Source organism: Delphinus delphis, chromosome 4, assembly GCF_949987515.2.
Source record: "Delphinus delphis chromosome 4, mDelDel1.2, whole genome shotgun sequence".
NCBI lineage: Eukaryota > Metazoa > Chordata > Mammalia > Artiodactyla > Delphinidae > Delphinus > Delphinus delphis.
The window spans coordinates 74,214,940-74,237,276 of record NC_082686.1 but is presented as its reverse complement, the minus strand read 5'-3'; the positions used below and the strand labels follow the sequence as shown (position 1 = coordinate 74,237,276).

Genomic DNA, 22,337 nt, shown 5'->3' with positions numbered 1-22,337 from the left:
AATGCAGACAGATTTAAGGGCCTTGAGGCATCTGATTGCAAGCACTTTCCAGGCTTGATGCCCTGAGGGTGAGGGGACGTCTCAGGGCAGGACAGGTCTCTGATGGCGGCAAATCCTCTGAGGCTTGATGCTGTACTCCTTAGAAGGCAGCTTTGCGAGGCTGGCTGGAGAAATGTGATGTGTGCTTCTATGCAGGGAAAGATGAAAACGGGCCCAGGGTTGCTCACTGAGCACCAGCTTAATAAGAGCCAATTACGTACGACATGACTGGAATACACCAACAGGAACCTCAGCTGCCTTGTGGAAAGAAGGGGGACTCTAGGCTGCCCAAGCCTTGCCCCAAGTGTTGGGTCTTCTCTGGACATCACATTTTAAGGAAGCTATGTAGGTCCAGGACCCTGCTCAAGGAAAGGAGGTCAGAACCATGAGAGGACTAGAAATCCCACACTTCAAAGACTGGCTGGAGGACCTGAGGCTGCATCCCCTACTGATGGTTCAGTGACATTTGTAGGAAAGGGGGATTGGGCTCGTTCTGTGTGGCCGTGAGGGTTGGGACTGGAACTAGGAGTGAAAGCTGAAATGAAGACGTTTTGAGCATATCAAAGGAAAATATTTCAAACGGTCATCAGAACCGTCTAAAGTGGAGTGGGCTACTTTATGAGGTAGCGAGCATTCTATCACTGAGGGTAATCCAGCAGAGTGGGATTTGGAGAGAAGATTCGTCCCTGGGGCATTATTTAGGGCTCACTGTGTCAGGCCTGGCAAGCTCTTTCCAATCCTGAAATCCCTGAAATGTTTCCATTCTTCACATTTGTTAAGAAATGTACCATTCCTTTTCTGGTGATTAAGTTAAATACAGTCAACTTGCACTTCCCATAATGCTTAAGTAATATCATACCCAATGAACAAAAGTGAAAAAAAGCAGATAGAATACGATGCAGAGTCTATACTCTGCAGAGCAAATTCCCATATTTGCAGCTTTTAGTTGAGACCACGTGCAGTTGGTACAGCGTGCAGGGTGGTGTAGGGAGGGAGGAGGGTAGGTGCTAGTGGAAAAAAATTTTTTTTCTGGCCTTGAAGCCAATGAAACCGTGATAGTGAAGAGAACAGGGTAAAGCTTTAAAGGGAAAGAAGCAGAAGGAAGATCCCAAAAGTCATCTGTCCACATCTCTGTCTAAACCTTGAACTATACATACACAGAGAAGATGCAAAGCAGCTGAGCTATTGGAGAAAGATCTGAACTGATATCGTCATTGCTGCTTAAGAAACAGAGTTTACAGTTTGAATTCAACCAAGATAACTGCCTGATAAAACAAAAGAATTAACATCCATCAGAGAAAATTACTAAACTCCAGAATCTATACAACTTAACACACATAATGTCCAGAATATCATCCAAAATTACTTAACACACACAGAACCAGGAAAATAGAACACATCATCAAGCTCAAAGAACATCCATCAACTGAGACAAATGTAAGATGACACAGATGTTGTAATTAGCAGACAAGAAATTGTTTGCATGTATTATAACTATCTTCAATGAATAAAAGAAAACATGCTCACAATGAAAGAATACATAAGAAACCTCAACAAAGAAATGAAAATAAAAAATGGAAATTCTAGAATTGAAAAATACAATATCTAAAAAATTTTTTAAATCACTAGGTGAATTAAACAACAGGATGGAGGTGGCAGAGAAAAGAGAAGTAAACTTGAAGATGAAACATGGAAATTATCCAATTTAAAGAACAGAAAGAAAAAAGAGTGAGAATATAAATATAACCTAGCAGAGCCTCAATACATGTAGTCATAAAAGAAGAAGACAGGGAGAATGGGCCAGAAAAAATAATGGAAGAAATCAATGGCCAAATTTTTCTCAAATATTGTGAAAGACATAAATTTATAGGCTCAAGATGTTCAATGAATGACAAACAGTATGTTTTGTTATGTATATAAACACAATCTCATTAAGTCACACCATAGTCAAATGTTGAAAGAGAAAATCTTGAAAGAAGCAGGAGAAAATGTCATATTATATGCAGGGGAACAGCAATCCAATTAAGAACTGATATCTCATCAGAAATTACGCAGTCCAGAAGAGAGGAGAACAACATTCTAAGTGCTAAAATTGAAAACACAAAGAAATCCTGTCAACCCAGTATGCATGATCCAGTAAAAATCTTCAAGAATCAAAGAGAGATAATTTTCAGATAAAAGAAAACTAAGCACATTTGTTACCAACAGAGTTGCACTACAGGAAATGCTAAGGAAGTTTTCCAGACTGAAAAAAAATGATACCAAATAGGGCCTCAAATCCTCAGAAAGGAAACATTAGAAATGGAAAATATCTGGATAAATACAAAACTCTACTTTTTTTCCTCTTAATTTCTTTACAATATATGTGACTGTTTAAAACAAAACTGTATCACTGCCTTGTTGGTTTATAACATATGTAGAGGTAATGCACATAATAACTAAGGCATAAGGAATAGAAGGGTATGAAATTATAAGGTTGCAAATTTTCTCCATTTTGTGTGAAGCACTAACTATAATAGACCGCGAAAAGTTAAGGATACATTACAGGGCTTCCCTGGTGGTGCAGTGGTTAAGAATCCACCTGCCAATGCAAGGGACACGGGGTCGAGCCCTGGTCCGGGAGGGTCCCACGTGCCTCGGAGCAGCTGGGCCCATGAGCCACAACTACTGAGCCTGAGCTCTAGAGCCTTCGAGCCACGGCTGCTGAGGCCCGCGTGCCTGGAGCCCGTGCTCCGCAACAGGAGAAGCCACCACAATGAGAAGCCCGCGCACAGCAACGAAGACCCAATGCAGCCATAAATTAATTAATTAATTAATTTTTTTAAAAAGGGAAATCTCTTTTTAAAAAAAGGATACATTACATACAGTTCTTAGAGAGACCATGGGAAAAAAATTTAAGAATTATAGCTAGGGGCTTCCCTGGTGGCGCAGTGGTTGAGAGTCCGCCTGCCGATGCAGGGGACACGGGTTCGTGCCCCGGTCCGGGAGGATCCCACATGTGGAGTGGCTGGGCCGCTAAGCCTGCACGTCCGGAGCCTGTGGTCCGCAATGGGAGAGGCCACAACTGTGAGAGGCCCGCATAACGCAAAAAAAAAAAAAAAAAAAAAAAAGAATTATAGCTAAAAGTCAATATATAAATTAAAATGGAATTCTAAAGTTATCCAAATAATCCAATAAAAGGCAGGCAAGGAGGAAAACAACCCAGTAGGGGCAAGGAGAAAACAAAGTCATAGGCCCAACCCTAACCATATTAATAATTACATTAAGAATTAAGGGACAAAACAATCTAAGTAAAAGGCATAGTTGGTCACATTGGATGAAAATAAAAGCAAGACCCAACTATATGCTGTTTATAAAAATATATACATACTTTAAATATAAAGACAAAGATAGGCTGAAAGTAAATGGATGGTTAAAAAGAATACATATGCCATGCAAACAATAACCATAAGAAAGTGTGAGGAGTCTATTAATATCAGATAAAACAGATATCAAAGCAACTATAGTCCAATAAAAATTAATTAAAAAATAGATATTGAGACAAAGAAATTAAAGAAATAAAAAGAGACATTTCATGATGATGAAGGATCAATTCGACAAGAAGACTTGAAAATCTTAAGTATACATGTACCTCATAATAAAACTTCAAAATATGCGTGGTAGGGCTTCCCTGGTGGCGCAGTGGTTGAGAGTCCGCCTGCCAATGCAGGGGACGTGGTTTCGTGCCCCCGTCCGGGAAGGTCCCATATGCCACGGAGCGGCTGGGCCCGTGAGCCATGGCCGCTGGGCCTGTGTGTCCGGAACCTGTGCTCTGCAACGGGAGAGGCCACAACAGTGAGAGGCCCGCGTACTGCAAAAAAAAAAAAAAAATGCATGGTAAAAATTAACAGAATCAAAGGGAGAAATAGATAATTCCATGATCATAGTTGGAGGTTTTAACATCCACTCTCAGCAAGAGATAGAACAATTAGATAAATATAATCAACAAAGACATAGAAAATCTGAACAATTTCAACCACTCTGACCTGATATCTGTAAAATGCTCTATCCAACAACTGCAAGAATACATATTCAAGTCTACATGGGGATCATTAGGAATCATGATATGCTGAGACACAAACAAGTCTCTGCAAATTTTAAAAGACTGAAATTATACAAACTGTGTTCTCCGACCACAGAGGGTTTAATTAGAAACCAATAACAAGATATCTAGGAAAATGCCAAATATTTGAAAATTAAATGACACATTTTATTTTTATTTATTTATTTATTTTTTTGCGGTACGCGGGCCTCTCACTGTTGTGGCCTCTCCCACTGCGGAGCACAGGCTCCGGACGCGCAGGCTCAACGGCCATGGCTCACGGACCCAGCCGCTCCGGGGCATGTGGGATCTTCCCGGACCGGGGCACGAACCCGTGTCCCCTGCCTCAGCAGGTGGACTCTCAACCACTGTGCCACCAGGGAAGCCCTAAATGACACATTTTAAAAGAATCCATAGGTTAAAAAATAAATCACAAGGGAAATATAAAAGTTTTAAAGAAATGAAAATTAAAATAGACTATATTAAAATAAGTGGCATGCACTAAATTAGTGCTTACAGAAAATGAATAGTTTTAAATGCTTATATTAGAAAAGAATAAATACCTAAAATCAGTAACCTAGGTTTCTTATAAATTATAAAAGAAGAGCAGTGAAACCCAGATTAAGTACAGTTGACCCCTGAACAATGTGGGGGCTACCTGCAGTAGACAATCCACACACACCTTTTAGTAGCCCCCCCCCAATATATATTCAGTTCCTCCATATCTGTGGTTCTGCAACCACAGAATCAACCAATCCAGGTTCATGCAGCACTGCAGTATTCACTAGTGAAAAATACCCACATATAAATGGACCCACACAGTACAAACCTGTGCTGTTCATATATGGTCAGCTGTATAAGGAAGGAAATAATAAAGATAAGAGCAAAAATCAATAAAATACAAAATGGACAAACAATTGAGAAAAATCAATGAAATGAAAACTGGTTTTCTAAAGAGATCAATAAAATTAACTCCTAGCTAAGCTGATAAAGAAACAAAGAGAGGGACGTCCCTGGTGGTCCAGTGGGTAGGACTCCAACGCGAGGGTGGGGAGGGCAGGTTTGATCCCTGGTCGGGGAACTAGATCCCGCATGTATGCCACAGCTGAGAGTTTGCATGCCGCAACTAGGAGTCAGCATGCCGCAGCAAAGATCCTGCCTGCCGCAACTGAGACCCCGTGCAGCCAAAATAAATAATAATAATAAAAAAGAAACAAAGAGAAGATATAAATGGTCAGTATCAGAAAAAAAAGAGGTAACATTAGTACAGACATCAAAAGGCTAACGGGGTTTATTATCAATAACTTTATGCCAATGTATTTGACAAGTTAGATAAACTGCATAAATTCATTGTAAGACAGAAATTACCAAAACTGACTCAAAAGAAAGTAAAAAATTTGAATAGCCTCATATCACTGAAAGAAATTGAACTTGTAAATAAAAACTTTTCCCTTAGAAAATTTCAGACCCAGACAGCCTCACTGGTATATTTTCCAAGTATTTAAAAAAGAAAAAATGCCAGTCCTACATAAACTTCAGAAAATGGAGGAAGAGAGAATACATTTCAATCTATTTTAGGAGACCAATATTACCTTGACACCAAAACCAGGCAAAGAGATGTGATCTCTTCGAAGAAAGAGAAAGAAAGAAAACTGCAGACCAATATCCCTCGTGAACACAGGCACAAAAACCAAAATTTTAGATACAAAATCTAATGACATATTTTAAAGGATAATACTTCACAACCATGTGGATTTAACACAGGAGTGCAATACTGGTTTAAATTAAAAATTCAATCAATGTAATGTACCATATTACTAAAATAAATGAGAAAAACATTTGATCATGTCAATAAATGTAGAAAAAGTATCTGACAAAATTCATGATTTAAAAAACTCTCCAAAAAATAGGAATAGAGGTGAACCTCCTCAACTTGGTATGAAAGTTTTTTTTTTTTTTTTTTTTTTTTAACCTACAGCTAACATGATACTTAATGTTGAGAGACTGAATACTTTTCTTCTAAGACCCGGAACAATGCAAAAATGTCCACTCTCACCACTGCTATTCAGCATAGTACTGGAAGGTCTAGTCAGGGCAATGAGGCAAGAAAAGGAAATAAAAGGCATACAGATTGAAAAGGAAAAAACAGAAGTCTCCTTATCTGCAAATGACATGATTATATATTATTACAAAGTCTAAGAAATCTACAAAAAAAATTCTTAGAAGTAATAAGTGAAATCAGCAAGATTGTAGGATACAAGATAAACATTCAAAAATCAATTGTATTTCTGTATACTAGCAATGAGGACAGAGACTCTGAAATTTAAAATATAAAACCATTTATAATCACTAAAAAAAACCCTTAGGTGTACGTTTAACAAAACATGTACAACACTTACATGCTGAAAATTTCAAAATGCTGATGAAAGAAATCAAAGAAAATCTAAGTAAATGGAGAGACGTACTACACTCATGGATAGGAAGACTCAATATAAAACATGTTAATTCTGCCCGAATCGATACACAGGTAAAATAAATTTTCTATCAAAATCCCAGCAAGACAGTTGGTTGTTTGGCCTGAGGCGACCCAACACTGGAGCCTACCCGGCTCCTTGGTGGAGCTAATAGTGGACTCTGGGAGGGCTCATGCCAAGGAGTACTTCCCAGAACCTCTGCTGCCAGTGTCCTTGTCCCCACGATGAGCCACAGCCACCTCATGCCTCTGCAGGAGACCCTCCAACACTAGCAGACTGATAAACATCTGATGAAGCCATGACCAGGTGGGCACGAGTTACTACCACACAGAACAAAAGACCCTTCCCTGCAACATCATGGGAGGACATGAAGAAGGGGTCCTTTGAGGGGAAAAGCCAAAACCTACCAAAGAGGAAACAACTTGAAGCCAATAGTCTGTCTCTTAAAAATGATGCACCCCAAGCAAAACACAAAAAGAATAAAAAGAAAAAGGAATATTCAAATGAAGATGTGAATGGATTCATGGAATATCTAAGACAAACTCACAGATGGTTCACAATGGGGAGATGATAGCAACAGACAGTCAGGAAGTCAGGGAAGAAATTGCAGTTGCTTTAAAGAAAGACAGTCGCCAGGAAGGAAGACGATTAAAAAGACAAGCAGCAAAGAAAAATGCAATGGTATGTTTCCACTGTAGAAAACCTGGCCATGGGATTGCAGATTGCCCAGCTGCCCTTGAGAATCAAGAAACAGGCACTGGAATGTGTTACCGGTGTGGATGCACAGAGCATGAAATAACCAAGTGCAAGGCTAAAGTAGACCTAGGTTTTGGTGAATTTCCTTTTGTAAAATGTTTTGTTTGTGGGGAAATGGGACATCTGTGCAGATCTTGTCCTGATGATCCCAAAGGACTCCATGCTGATGGTGGCTGCTGCAGACTTTGTGGCTCTGTGGAACATTTTAGGAAAGATGGTCAGAATTCAGATCGAATGGTCACAGCTGGTCGCTGGGCAAAGGGAATGAGTGCGGACTGTGAAGAAATTTTGGATGTGCCTAAACCACAGAAACCCAAAACAAAGATGCCTAAAGTTGTTCATTTTTGATGATTAGTACTATCGTCTGTTAGCACCTCACTGTTAAACATTCAGAACTGGGCCTACTTCAAAAGTTGGAGCTGGACTCTCCCTTGGAGTCCTATGTTGTAGATATCAGTATAACCTAGGTGTGGTCAAACCAGTTCCTGAGTTCTGTCCATCAAGGCACACTTCTACCATAGTTTGGAGAAAATCACTGAAAAAAGTATAACATGTTTAAAATGGATTTTCTAAAAGAATATATTTTTAACCAATAGAGCTTATGGGTAACTAAGTGGTTATATACCTGACTGTAACAATCATCTTTTTCTAAAAACAAAATTATGCATTAATATGAACTATCCCTAAACATAGGGTACCTGCTTTGCATTAGGAAATGAATTTTTGGTTATATTGTTTTCTTGGTTCAAAGTATCAATTTATTATCATATTAGAAATTAATTTATAATTGCCACAAAATCTGTATTTTTAAATATTTAACAAAAACTTACTTGCTATTTAAAAAAAAAAAAATCCCAGCAAGACTTTTTGAAGATATGGACAAGCTTCTAAAATTTACATAGAAAAGCAAAGGAAGTGGAATAACTAAAACAATTTTGAAAAAGAATAAAGTGAGAGAAATTATTCTACCTGATCTTTAAGACTTATTATATGGCTACAGTAATCAAGAGGGATAGATCCATAGACCAGTGGAACAGAATACAGAACCCAGAAATAGGCCCACACAAGTAGGGCCAACTGATTTTTAACAAAGTTGCAAAAGCAATTCAATGGGAGAAGAATACTTTTTAACAAACGGTGCTACAGCAAATGGATATTCGAGGGTAAAAAAAACAAAGAACCTAAACTTCACACCTTTTACAATTAACTTTAAATGGACCATAGATTTAAATGTAAAACATAACACCATAAACCTTTTAGATAATAACACAGAAGAAAAATTTCAAGACCTAGGGCTTGGTAAAAAGTTCTTAGACCAAAAGCATCACCCGTAACATAAAAAATTGATAAATTGGACTTAATCAAAATTAAAAGCTTTTGCTCTGCAGAAGATCCTCTTAAAAGTATGAAAAGATAAGCATAGACTGGGAGAAAACATTTGCAAACCACATATCTGGAAAAAGAAGTTATATCTAGAATATATTTTAAAACTCTCAAAACTCCACAGTAGAAAAACCAAACAATCCAGTTAGGGAATGGGCAAAAGACATGAAGAGACATTGTACTAAAGAAGACTTAGGGATGCAAATAAGCATATGAAAAAATGTTAAACATCACTAGCCATTAGAGAGGTGAAAAATAAGATCACGATGAACTATCACTATGTACCTATTAGACCTAAAATTTTCAAAATAGTCACAATACTGGCAAGGATGCAGAGAAACTGGATCTTTCATACATGTCTGGTGGGAATGTAAAATGTTAGAGCCACTCTAGAAAACAGATTGGCAGTTTCTTTAAAACCTAAACACACACTTACCATACCTCATAGCAATTGTACTTATAGGCATACATCCCAGGGAAATGAAAACCTACGTCAACACAAAAGCCTATACATGATTTTTCTTAGCCACTTTATTTGTAACATCCCAAAATTGAAAACAACCAAAATCTCTCTCAGTGGGTGAATGTTCAAACAAACAGTGGTGTATACATAATATAGAATACTGCTCAGCAATAAAAATGAATGATATGGGCTTCCCTGGTGGCACAGTGCTTAAGAATCTGCCTGCCAATGCAGGGGACATGGGGTCGATCCCTGGTCCTGGAAGATCCCACATGCCGCAGAGCAACTAAGCCCGTGGGCCACAACTACTGAGCTGGCGCACCACAACTACTGAAACCCGCACGCTCTAGGGCCCGAGTGCGGCTACTACTGAGCTCACATGCTGCAACTATTGAAGCCTACGCGCCTAGAGCCTGTGCTCTGCAACAAGAGAAGCCACCACAATGAGAAGCCCACACACCGCAACAAAGAGTAGCCCCCACTGGCTGCAACTAGAGAAAGCCCATGCACAGCAACAAAGACCCAATGCAGCCATAAATAAATAAATAAATAAATAAATAAAAACAATGTTCTTAAAAAAATGAATGATATGTTGATACATGCAACCATTTGGATTAATCTCAAGGGCATATGCTGAATGAAAAAAGCCAAGCTCAAAATGCCACATACTGTATGATTCCAGGTTTACAACATTCTTGAAATAATAAAATCATTGTGATAGAAAACAGATTAGTGGTTGCCAAAGTTTAGGGATGGTGGGAGAGGGGGATGGGTGTGATTATAAAGCAGTAGGACAGGGAGATCTTTGTGGTGATGGACTATTTCTGTATCTCAATTGTGGTGGTTGTTACATGAATATATACATATGATAATGATACACACCCACTGTGCCAATGTCAAATTCCTGGTTTTAATATTGCACTATAACCACTGGGGGAAACTGGGTGAAGGGTACATGGGTCCTCTGTACTACTTTTGTAACTTCCTGTGAAGCTACATTATTTCAAAGTAAAAAGTTTAATAAAATAGCTATTGTATTTCTACATATAAGCAATGAACAACTGGGAAATAAAAATTAAAAAAACAATTCCACTTACAAACAGTATAAAAATACTTAGGGGGCTTCCCTGGTGGCGCAGTGGTTGAGAGTCCGCCTGCCGATGCAGGGGACACGGGTTCGTGCCCCGGTCCGGGAGGATCCCACATGCCTCGGACGGCTGGGCCCGTGGGCCATGGCCGCTGGGCCTGCGCGTCCGGAGCCTGTGCTCCGCAATGGGAGGGGCTGCGGCGGTGAGAGGCCCGCGTACCGCAAAAAAAAAAAAAAAAAAAGTTAAAGGTATACCCAGCATACAACACAGCAATTTCACTCCTAGGTATTTACCCAAGAGAAATGAAAATATATTCACACAAAGACTTGTATGCAAATGTTTATAGCAACATTATTCATAGCCACGTATTCTTAATAGACCAAATCTGAAAACAATGCAAATGTTCATCAATGCGTGAATGGACAAACGAATTGTAGCTATCCTATGATATACTGCTAGGCAATAAAAAGAAACAAAATATTGATACATGCAACGACATGGATGAATCTCAAAAACTTGACAGTGAGTGAAAAAAGTTAAATACAAAAGACAACGTACTGTATCAGTTCATTTATATAAAATTCTATGGGCTTCCCTGGTGGCGCAGTGGTTGAGAGTCCGCCTGCCGATGCAGGGGACACGGGTTCGTGCCCCGGTCTGGGAGGACCCCACATGCCGCAGAGCGGCTGGGCCCGTGAGCCATGGCCGCTGAACCTGCACGTCCGGAGCCTGTGCTCTGCAATGGGAGAGGCCGCGACAGTGAGGCAAAAGAAATTAAATATAGCTCTGGGTGACTTTGTTTGTTTTTGCGGTACGTGGGCCTCTCACTGTTGGCAGGATAAATGCAATGCAACATTTAATGCATAAATTACTGCTACGCACCAGTGGCAGTACTAGGGACTGGGCCACCAAGAGGAATCAGACTTAGTTTCTGCCCCTGAGAAGCTCACAGAGTAAGCAGGGAGAGAGGTGTGTGCACAATGAATACTAATACAAAACCCGCATTGTGGGGCAAAGTTCAGGACAAAGTTCCAAGGTGGGGATGGGGGCGGGCAGTCAGTTCTGACTGGGTTAGGAGCTTGAGGACTGTGTCCTCAAAGTGTCCTCAAAGTCCTCAAAGGAGGACACTGCATAGGACCTTTAAGGATGAGACAGACTTAATAAGCAGAGAAGGTGGAGAGACGGTGAGAGACGGTGGCAGGGGAAGTGGCAGATGCAAAATTGTGGGGCAGGACCTCACTGTGCTGTTTGAGGGAGTCATGGGTATTTTGGTGGACCAGGGGCTTAGGGGGAGGCAAGTGAGAAAGTAAAGAATGAAGAGCACTTGGTCTGTATTTTACATTTTGGCTGTCTGCTCATTGCTGCGCTCGGGCAACAGTACCCCAGACCTGCCTATGTCCACAGGGCCACCCCCTCAGGAGGCGAGATCAAGCAGGGCACTCCAGTGCTGTTCATTCGGAGAGAGCAGCCGGGTGTTAGCTCTGAATGAAGAATCCTCTTTTGAGCCAGATCATCCATGATACTGGATCCATGTACTGAGGTCCACAAGGCCACGATATTTCTGCAACGTGTTCATTTAAGCTCCAGCTAAATGGGCACTAACAGTCCTTTCCGTGTGTGTGCACACGCACGTACAGTGCAAACCTACGTAGCACCTTACTCTTTATTTACAAAGCACTTCCTCACCTGTTAACCAGTGGAGTCTCCCAACGCTCCCATAAGTTAGAGGGGCAGAGAAAACGCACCCCACTTCATAGGTGAGGAAACAGGCTGGAGCTGCCATGGGTTAAGGTTGATGTCCCCTGTCACAAAGTGGCTACAGAATGTGAACACCATCTAAAGAGCAGGGGAAGAAGTAATTTATTGGCCAGGTCTCCATCCACTTTTTTTAGGGTACAAGCCTTTCATCAAAATGTCAAGAAGTCCAATTTCCTGTAGACTTGAGAAAAGTTGATTTTGATCAGAACAACCAGTCCCACAGAGTGTTAAAGTTCCCATCTTCTGGGGCTTCCCTGGTGGCACAGTGGTTGAGAGTCCGCCTGCTGATGCAGGGGACGCGGGTTCGTGCCCCGGATCGGGAGGATCCCACATGCCCATGGCTGCTGAGCCTGCGCGTCCGGAGCCTGAGGCCACAACAGTGAGAGGCCCGCATACCACACAAAAAAACAAGTTCCCATCTTCTGGCTTTTCCTGCTAAGGACTATGACATTCACAGTCAGTGATCAACTTATTCTCAGGATGGACTGCTCTTATATTAATGCTAATTAATAACTCCTCTCCTCCAATCCCTCTTTGTGACACCGAGTCATAGAGCACCGATGCTGGAAGGGCTGTAAAGGCAACAGTAAAGTGGTTTTAAAGTTTTTTCATTCACTGATCTATCATCGCATTGACTCATAAGCTGTGAAGTAGCTAACGGCCTGGATCATTATCCCCCTCTTACAAATGAAATAACTACAACAAAAAGAGGCTGAGCCAGCTCCCCACACGTGGTAGAGCTAGGCCTGGAACACAGGTCTCATAACCCCCCATGAATGCTCAACCTACCACACCAAACCCCCTCTCCCTTCCACCCTGCAGATTAGATGAAATTTACAACATCCCTGAATTTCACAAAGGGGGAAACAGCAGCTCAGAGAGGAGCAGAAATCTGGCTGGCCTTGATGGCATTCTGGAAAGCTCCCTGCTTCTCACTCTCGCTAGAGAGAGGGAGAAACACAAGTATTCCCTTTATGCCATCATGAGGGTTGTTGCATGTCAGCCCCCGTCTTAACCTAAGTATGACTCCAGGCCAGTATCAAAAGGAAGGGGAGAGTGTCCACCTACACATTCACGGTAGCTAGCCACATTGTGCTGTACTGGCCACAGCCGGCCAGCTCCAGGGCATTCTTTTGAAACACATAATGGCATCCACTCCCCGCGCCCCCTCCCCCAGCCCCAGCCTCAGCTCCTGCTGACAGGCAGGCTCAGAAGCCAACAGGCTGTAGCCTGAAGCGGCTCCCAGCAGGAGCTGGACAAGGCCGACAAGGTTACAGGTGCTTTTCATCCAGCCTCGCAGGAGAGCACCAACTTCCTGCTGCTAGAAATTTGTCTGCAAATTTTTGTCCTCATTCAAATCGAAGGATGGAGGCCTGGAGACACTGGGGTGATATGATAACTTGATTAAGCCCCAGGACAGATGACACGCTGGCTCAAAGGCCATGTGCTCTCCTTAACCTCTCCAAGGGAGACCACAGGCTTTGCTGGTAATTGGCCCATTGTCCCTTCCACTGTGCTTCCTACAGAAGCCCACTAATCGCCATGGCCCTGGGCTCCTCTCTGCAGCAGTCTTAAATACCCTCAGAACCATCAGACTCGGTGAGCTGTGAAAAATACCTGTGCAATGTGACATACGAGAGTCGTGATTTGAGAGGCCGAAAATGACCTTTACTGGAAACAATTACTTGGTGAGACACCCTTCCATCCTCCAGCCTGAGTGTAAATTGCAACACATTTAGGGATGAAAGTCTGAGACGGTTTTGTTTAAAAGTGAGTTCAAACTTTTAGAATATTTGGTTCTCTTGAGGAAATAATCCCCCATCTTTCATTTTTATCCAGTTTAGTGTCTCCTGTTGGACTACCCATTACTGAGAGTGTTTTTGATCAACCATTTCCAGATACTCTGGCATACGCTGATATGAGTCTGCCTTGGGTGAGCCAATGTGTGTATGTCATTGTTTCTGGAACAGATGTAAGGTTCAGGTCTGCCAAAGGAGGGAAAGAGAGCACTAAACAGAATGGGTTGGATGGATGGGACAGACAGATGGGTCGTTCGCCACGGTGATAGTTTTTCTTTCACTCCGTTTTAAAATCTTCCATCAGCCTTTTTTCACTGATAGACTTCAGGAATTTTAGAGTTGAGAGGGAGTTCGAAACGAATCTCCTCAATCCACTTCCTTTAGGAATATTGTAAAGGAATAAAATTCACTATTGTTAGCTCAGCATCTCAGATGGGTTCTTCTTGAGGGACGTCAAGAAACAGAGCTGTTAGCGGCACTTGAAAATAAGCAAAGTACACCATTAAAAGTTAAAGAAATGCTATTTTAAATTTTCATTCATTATGATTTATTGCCTGAATCTCCCTGTAAGAAAGAGGGCTACGGTATGCCAACATCACCGTTGCTGTTTTTGTCATGGGAATGGAATGTCTTTTGAACTGCTAAAGTAGATAATTCCATGCTTGGAAGAAAAACAAGGGAGGGCGAAGGGGGAGCAGGGGAGATTTAAAAAAAAAAAGATCCTCTCATTTCCCAATAATTGCAAAGGCCAGGAATGTGCCACAGCGGCACTGAGGACCACGCGGCGAGGCGCCCTACTGCGGCGCACGCGCCTCGTCCCCCTGGTGCCAGGCGGGGGATGGGAAGCCGCTTAGGCCATCTGCGGAGGACCCAGAAGCCCGAGCATTTGCGCCTTCCAGCGAGGGAGAGCTGTGTGTTTTCACCTTTGTTGTTTTTAAGTGGCCCTCCTAGCCCCTTAGGGCAGCGCGCGCCCCGCGTGCGGTGCCCCGGCCCTCGCTGTGCCCTGAGCCTCCGGTCCGGCCCCGCGACTGGAAAGGCCTCTCTAAAGGGGGCGTTCCGCTCAGCCTTCCGCGCCGCCGGCCTTTGTCCCCGCTCGAGGAAGGGGCTTTTTAAATGGCTTCCCGGGAACAAAGGGAGCCCAGGAGCCCGGCTTCATAACGGTCTCATCGGCCACACCAGCTGGCCCGCCCCTCGCCCTCCCCGCTGTAGCCACCACCGGCCCCGCCCCGCTCTCGGCCGCCGCCCCGGCCCATCGGCCAATTGGGGGGGCCCCCTCTCCTCCAGCCCTCACTTTCTGCACCCACTCCCGGCCCCAGCCTGCCCCACCTCTCTTTTCTTCCCGGGCTCTCCTCCCTTACCCGCCCCGCCCCGCCCCGCCCCCCAATCCCGCGCTCCTGGCCCGCCGCACCCTCCCGCCCCAGGAGATGCTCCCACCCCCAGCGCGTCCCTTTCCCAGTGGGGAAGCTCTTTCGGCCTGAGGGCAAGGGAAGGATTCGGCTTAAACCGGCTTGAGGGGCCACGTTTAAGATCTGGGCCCTGACTCTTGCCTGACTGCTCTCCACCGTCCTCTGCCATCGGCCGAATAGACTTGGCTGACCACAACCAGGAGGGGGGCATCCATCCGAGGGCCGGGATTTTGATGCAAAGTAGACATTAGTGTGACCTCAAACATACCCTCTGGGCCACTTGTTAGGCAAAAATGGAGAGAGGAAGTTTTGAGGGTGAGCAATAATGTATGTGACCCTCCTTCTAGTAGGTGGTGCTGAAATCCTAATTACAATGTCATTAGAGCGTGCAACCAACTGCACCCAAGGGCAGCCACTTTGGAAAGTGCCTCTGAAGTGATGAGGTCTGGGGGGTGCGGGGGACAAACGGCAGGCCAGGCCTTACCCTGAGACAATGCTTGCTCCAGACTCCTTCGCTGCTGCTCCCCTCTCCCCCACCAAGCCCCACTCTTCAGAGGGACCCACAGAGCCTGTGACAAGCCCTCTGGGCAGGCACTCCACAGTCAAATCCAGAGTCTTTGGAGAATGGCCCAAAGGCATTCCAAGACACCGTGATGCATAAGGCGCGCAGACAAGCCACATGGACCATTTTGTGGGAAGCCAGGGGGTAATGGGAAGAGACAGATCTTCATGGGTGGCCGGGAGGACAATTCCAGATTGAACCATTGCCATGCTCACAGGGGATCTGGCCAGCAACCGCAGGACATGGGTGAAGGAACATCCACCGTTAGAGTAAGAGCACAGCCTCCCAGGGGAACTTCCCAAAGGACCAAAGAGCCACTCCAGTTCCTCAGTGCTGTCCTGGGGCTAGTTAGAAGGCTGCACCTCTATTAGTGCCTACCCAGAGGGCTGGTGATAACATTGGACGATCAGCCTGGGCAGGACAGGTGGGAAGCACAAACCCACAGGCATCTGGGAACAGCTACACATCCTGTCCGCCATCCCAGCAGAAGACAGTTGCTGCTCACTTGGAGTTGGTGATGAGGAAGGAGAGTTGCTGCGGAGTGGAGCAGACAGAAGTTCAAGCTGGCGATAGGTAAACCTCACCCAGATCCCAGCCCACAGCCTGATCAGGGCTACCCTCTGGGAGCAATGAGGGAAAATGTAGGACAGTGGCCATCCGTGGCCCTTCAGATGGGTTAGTACACTCCTACTCCTCTGCGTTGTGCATACAGGGCACCAGTGATGCCCGTCTATCGTGGCAATCCCAGCTGTTGTCCCGAGGTCCCCAAAGGAAACAGGGAAGAAACAATAGGTGGGAGTTTCTGGAGCATACCATCTTTTTCTTGCTGGACTGATTTCTGGCAGACCTGCCTAATAACTAGTCTGGAGGTACTGCCTTCTCCAACGCATATATATATATATATATATATAAACCTTTCAGTATTGATTTTTTATATTTTCCTTTTATTTACATTTCCTCCCTATTTTTCCTACAGTGATCATGAAGTATGAAATTTCTTTTAATTATTAAAAAAGAAACAGGAACCCACTGGATAGTTTGAGAACTTAGATATCCAGTGAATGAAAGTCCCAGTTGAGACAGAAATAGACTTAAAAACTGCCCCAATATGTTGCGGTGTTTGGGCACTCGTGTAGGAGCGGGTGTGGGCCGTGGGTGAGGAAGGGTTGCACGTCCAGCCCTCGACCCCAGGTTTTATGCAGTATCTCTACTTGTGTCCTCTCAGACGAGATGACATCACTTCTGAGAGTGACCCTTGTCCCTGAGACTCCCAGACCTGATGACTGGCAACCAGTCTGTCTGGCGTGAAGAGCACTGTCCTGGAAGCACAAGGAGGCCGATCGTGGTCACCCTGAGGAAGATCCACCTCACAAGCTTTTCCCCATCTGGGATGGTGGAGGAATGGCAGTTGGGCTGTTGGAATGCTCTTAAAATACTTTTGGTGAGCTGGCTTCAAGCAAGGAGGGCTGAGGCCCAGGGCGGATGATGCAACACTGAGCCCCGCTCAGGCTGGCCTGGGGAGGAGGTGGATGGCTTCCATAATGAGATTCCCAGCCCTGCTCAGTCAACCAGAGGTGGTGAAATTATCCAAGGGCCAGAGACCTTGCTCTGGCTGGAGCAGAATCCTGTGGGCCCTCGTAGAAGGAGAACCTGTTTCATCTGGAGCAACAGGACCTCAGAATGAGTGGTATTTGCGTATGCCTGGGGAAGTGCTTTGAGGAGGGGTAAATATGTAAATGTTTATTGGTGGTGGTTTTAAAAGTCCGAGAAGGAATCTGCTAAATGAAAAATTTAACATATATTTCATGCTCAAATCCATTGAATATAATGAAATGGTCAATTTTACGTCTCAAGTGTTGCTTTTTTAAAACTCTGTGAAAGCTTCCAAGTTAATTTTGTTCAACTTGCTGTCTTAACTTGATATTTAAATATTAACTGAACTGTTTCTGAACTCTGATTTTGAGCTAGTTAAAAATCTTATTTCATTAGACTGATTTCTGAAGCCTATAAGATTTATTTCCAGTGGGGTAGGGCCCGCCTGCCAATTGTGGATAAATCAGTGCACTGGCATATGGGCTGGTCTCCCCATCTCAGATTTGGTACATATATAAAACTAGTATTTTAGGGTAGCATCTTTTTTTAAAGTTGATCTTTGGTCTGATTCACACTTTTTGGAAGCTATAACGTATCTGACACTTGAATAAGCACCTGCATTGATAATGCTTGAATAATTGTGTATGATACTGAGCTTCTGGAACTTAAAAGAACAGAGTTACGCGAAATGTCACCTTTACAGAAAAAAAAGTATATATATATATATATATTCTATATTCTATATAATCACCATGGACTGCTCACTCTCATTATGATGGGCATTCAAAAGCATCATCACAATAACCATTATATTCTTTTGATATTGGTATAGCACTTGATACAACACCTGCCTTGTTATTTATGTGTTTATCGATTTCCTCCAATGTGCCAGGTTCTGTGCTAGGGACCAGAAGTGAGTCAGCGTTATTTCTGTTACTGGAGTGACATTCAGTAGAAGATAAAAACATGGAAGCAAATAAAGATGGTAACATGTTGTAAGTGTTAAAGAAATGAACAAGGAGCCGAAAGGAAGAAGGTTGCAAGCTCTGCCCAGAAAAGGGAAGAGAAAGTAGGGACATCTTGCCAAAGGAAGGCTCCCATCTCTCATCCATCACTCTCCGGGATGGTTACCACAGCCTCGCACATGGTCTCCCAGCTCCCACACTTAACACAGGGATAAGAGAAGCTTCTGACGGAGTGTGGGAGAGTGCGCTCCCCTCCCAGCCGTGGAATTCTTCAGAAGGAGTGGGGAATAGCCATTCTGATTGAAAGTGACAGCCGGCCGTCAGCAAGGACCCTCAACCAATTACCAGTAAAGGAACACATTCATTCACCAAACATCAACATTATGAAGGAAGGACTTCTGCTGAATGACACTCGTGGATGCTGACTCCTACCCTTAGCTGGTAACCCTGAGAGTGAAGATGCTCCCAGATTGGGCACCTGCTGTTCCTTCTTCCTCGACCACTTCAACATGGATTCATCCAGGAAACCCTCCTGATGACCCTCAGCTGTGGGCACACAGAGTGCCCTCTGCTTCCTTCATTTATTTGACTGAAGTTCACTGAGCATTTACCACCCTGGCAAACATTAGGGACACAGCAGTGAACAGACAAAACATCCTGCCCCCAAAGAACTTTCATTCTATGGGAGGGAAAAGGACAAGACAATAAATAAGGGAAATATAGAGTATGTTAAATAGTGGAGAGTTACCAGGAGCTGTCACCCTGGTGGGGAGAAGTATCATATAACAATGTTTAGAATTGCCAATGCATGGTGCTAATAAAAAACAGGCCAACTTAGGGACCTCCCTGGTGGCCCAGTGGTTGAGAATCCATCTTGCAATGCAGGGGACACCGGTTCAATCCCTGGTTGGGGAACTAAGATCCCACATGCTGCGGGGCAACTAAGCCCACGCGCCGCAACTACTGAACCTGAGCACCACAACTAGAGAGTCCATGTGCTGCAATTACGGAGCCCGCACACTCTGGGGCCCACGTGTCACAACCAGCTAGAAGCCCACGTGTCACAACTAGAGAGAAGCCCGTGCACCGCAACAAAGAGTCGGTGCACTGCAACGAAAGATCCCACGTGCCCCAACTAAGACCCGATGCAGCTGATAAATAAAACTTAAAAAAAACAAAAAACAAAAACCTGTGTGACTCTCTAGAGCTAAAAAAAAAAAGACCAACATTTCGTGATTATTTTTAAATTTTCTACAGATGATGCTCCTCCTTATTACCTGGACCCAGTGCAGGTTCCCCACCTCCACCACTGAATTAGTAGGTCACCGAATTAAAGAGTGATAAGTGCTCACAGACATAGAAAACAAACTTATGGTTACCAAAGGGGAAGGGGGGGGAGGGATAAATTAGGAGTTTGGGATTAACAGATACATACTACTATACATAAAATACATCAACAAGTATTTACTGTACAGCACAGGGAACTATATTCAATATCTTATAATAACCTATAATGGAAAATAATCTGAGAAAGTATACATATGTATAACGGAATCACTTCGCTGTACCCCTGAAACTATCACAATATTGTAAATCGACTATACTTCAATTTTAAAACATACATATTTGAAGAGTGATAAGTACACTGGAGAAAACAGAGCAGGGGTGGGGGATAGGGAGTGTGAGTGGGATAGGTTGCAACTTTAAATAGGGTGATCAGGGAAGACCTTACTAAAGTGACGTCTGAGTAAAGATCTTGAAGGCAAAGAGTTCCCAGCAGAAGACACAGTAAGTGCAAAGGTCCTGAGGCTGGAGAGAGTGAGCAAGGAGATAGAGAGGTAATGGAAGGACTGACCACATAGGGTTCTACAGGCCTTTGGGATGAATGTGGCTGAGGCTCCAAGTGAGATGAGAAGGGAGAGACATGATCTAACCTATTTTTTGAAAGGATTCCTCTGGAAGCTGTGTACAGAATAGAACGAAGGCAGGGAGGGGCATTGTTGGGAAGGATGGAAGCAGGAAGAACCAGTTAGGAGCCTTTTGTAATGCTCTAGCCAAGAGATAATGGTAGGTTGGACCGACATGATAGCAATGAAGGTGATGAGAAGGTAGAGCTCACAGGATCTGATGACACCATCAGTGTGAGGTGCGAGCCTAAAAGAAGAATCAAAGAGCGCTTGCTCCAATGCTGTTGATGGTCAAGCAAGACAAGGACGGACCAGGAAATGGTCATTGGATTTAGCAAAATGAGGACATTAAAGATCTTGTCAAGACAGTTTCGAGAGTGACAGTCTGACTGGAGTGGATTCAAGGGAGAGTGGGAGAAGAGGACTTGGAGATGACAAGTACGCACGACTGTTGGAAGAGTCTAGCTGTAAAGAGGAGAGCTCGGGGGCCATTTTTCTGGGGGAGGAAGCAGGGTCAAGAGAAGGTATACTTAGATGGGGGAACTGACAGCACGGCTCTACAGGAGAGACGCTGTAGAGAGGGAAAGAAGGGCAGGGCAAGAGAGAGAAGGGAGACACTGGAGCAGCGTTCCTGAGAATCCAGGCTGGTGTGGGGTGGCTCGGGCAGCTGGAGGGGCTGGCCTCGGCCACATATAGAAAGTTCATCCATCGTAAGAGGACAGAGGCAGAGACAAGGGCACAGACACAGGCTCGGGGCGGGGCAGAGTTGATGTGGAGACAAGGGGCGTGCAGATTGCTTCTGACTGCTTTTATCTGCTCTACAGTAAAAGAGAGAAGGGGGTTGGAAAGTGGGACCATAAGCTCATGAGGGCAGTAACTTGGTCCCTTGTTACCATTGTTCCCCTGGTGCTAGCACAGTGCTGGGCACAGGCCGGGTCTTCAAAAGGCACTTACTGCAAGATGAATGACTGAATAATTGACTGAATGTTCAGAACAGGCAAATTATCAAAGGACCTGAAACTCCTTAGTCTTCTCCTAAAGTCTCCAGCCAGATGCCCCATGCCATTCTAACACACTTGTAGCCACAGCTGTCAAATCCCAAGGCTGCTTTGGCCACCTGATGTGACTTCAGGCAAATCTCTTCCCTGTTCTTTCTTCTCTTGCTGCCAAGCTTAGAAGGGGCTGGGCTTAGGTCTCCTTGTGAAATGTAAGTTAAATCAAAACAATTTTAGGTAATTTGAGGTTAGAGAAGTGTATCACATTTGTGTCCATTCCTTGCTCTTCTTCTCTTTCCTAATCACTCTCCTGTTGTCACCATATTTGTTGCGGAGCCCACCAGGAGGAACACCTCCGGATCAGTGACACCACCTATAGTTAGAAGGGAAAGTTCAAAACCACAGCAATGCCCCACTGCCTTTTATGGGCATCATTAAAATGCAATTGCTTAGTCAAGCCCCAGGGAATATTTTTCTATAAACATTACTAATATTCTATTAACATTACTAATAGTTTAAACTGTTTGTAATCTCCTGGTCCAAGACAGAGCTGTGGGGCTGTGGAGGAGGGGGTCCTGCCTGGGACAGCGTAGGACAGGCATCCTGCAGGGTCCTTCGAGTCTGAGGGTCTGGGTCCTCACCCAAGGACCACACAGCCTGGAGCCCGTGGGCAGGGAGTTCCCTGCCACACTGCACTCAGCCAGAACCACAAACCCACGGCAGTGCCAGGGCTCCACACAGCCCAGCCCAGCGCTCGCCAACTCGGAGCCTCTTACGCATCCCTGTCAGGTAGTCTCCCGCTTCTGGGTGACCTGTGGGTTTAAGGGCAAACTGCCAGAGAAGCCTTGCCCCAAACGTCTGCAAAGGCCCCTGTGTCCAGTCACCTTGTCTATCCTTACTTTGCACGCCGGATTCCAGCCCAGAGTGTTAGGGAGGGGGCGGCAGGAGGGGCGTGGTGTCGGCCCCATCAACTCTTATAAACATGTGACACACTGGCCTGGTATCCAGGCCTGGGATCTCACTTCCTCTCCCTCATTCGGAGCTGCCCTTGGAAACATCTGCAGAAGG

General features: G+C 44.3%; 1 pseudogene; it reads left to right on the top strand.

Moving 5' to 3' along the window:
- Positions 1-6,892: 6,892 nt before the first annotated feature.
- On the top strand, positions 6,893-7,698 carry LOC132424135 (zinc finger CCHC domain-containing protein 9 pseudogene; annotated as a pseudogene).
- The last annotated feature ends 14,639 nt before the right edge of the window (positions 7,699-22,337 follow it).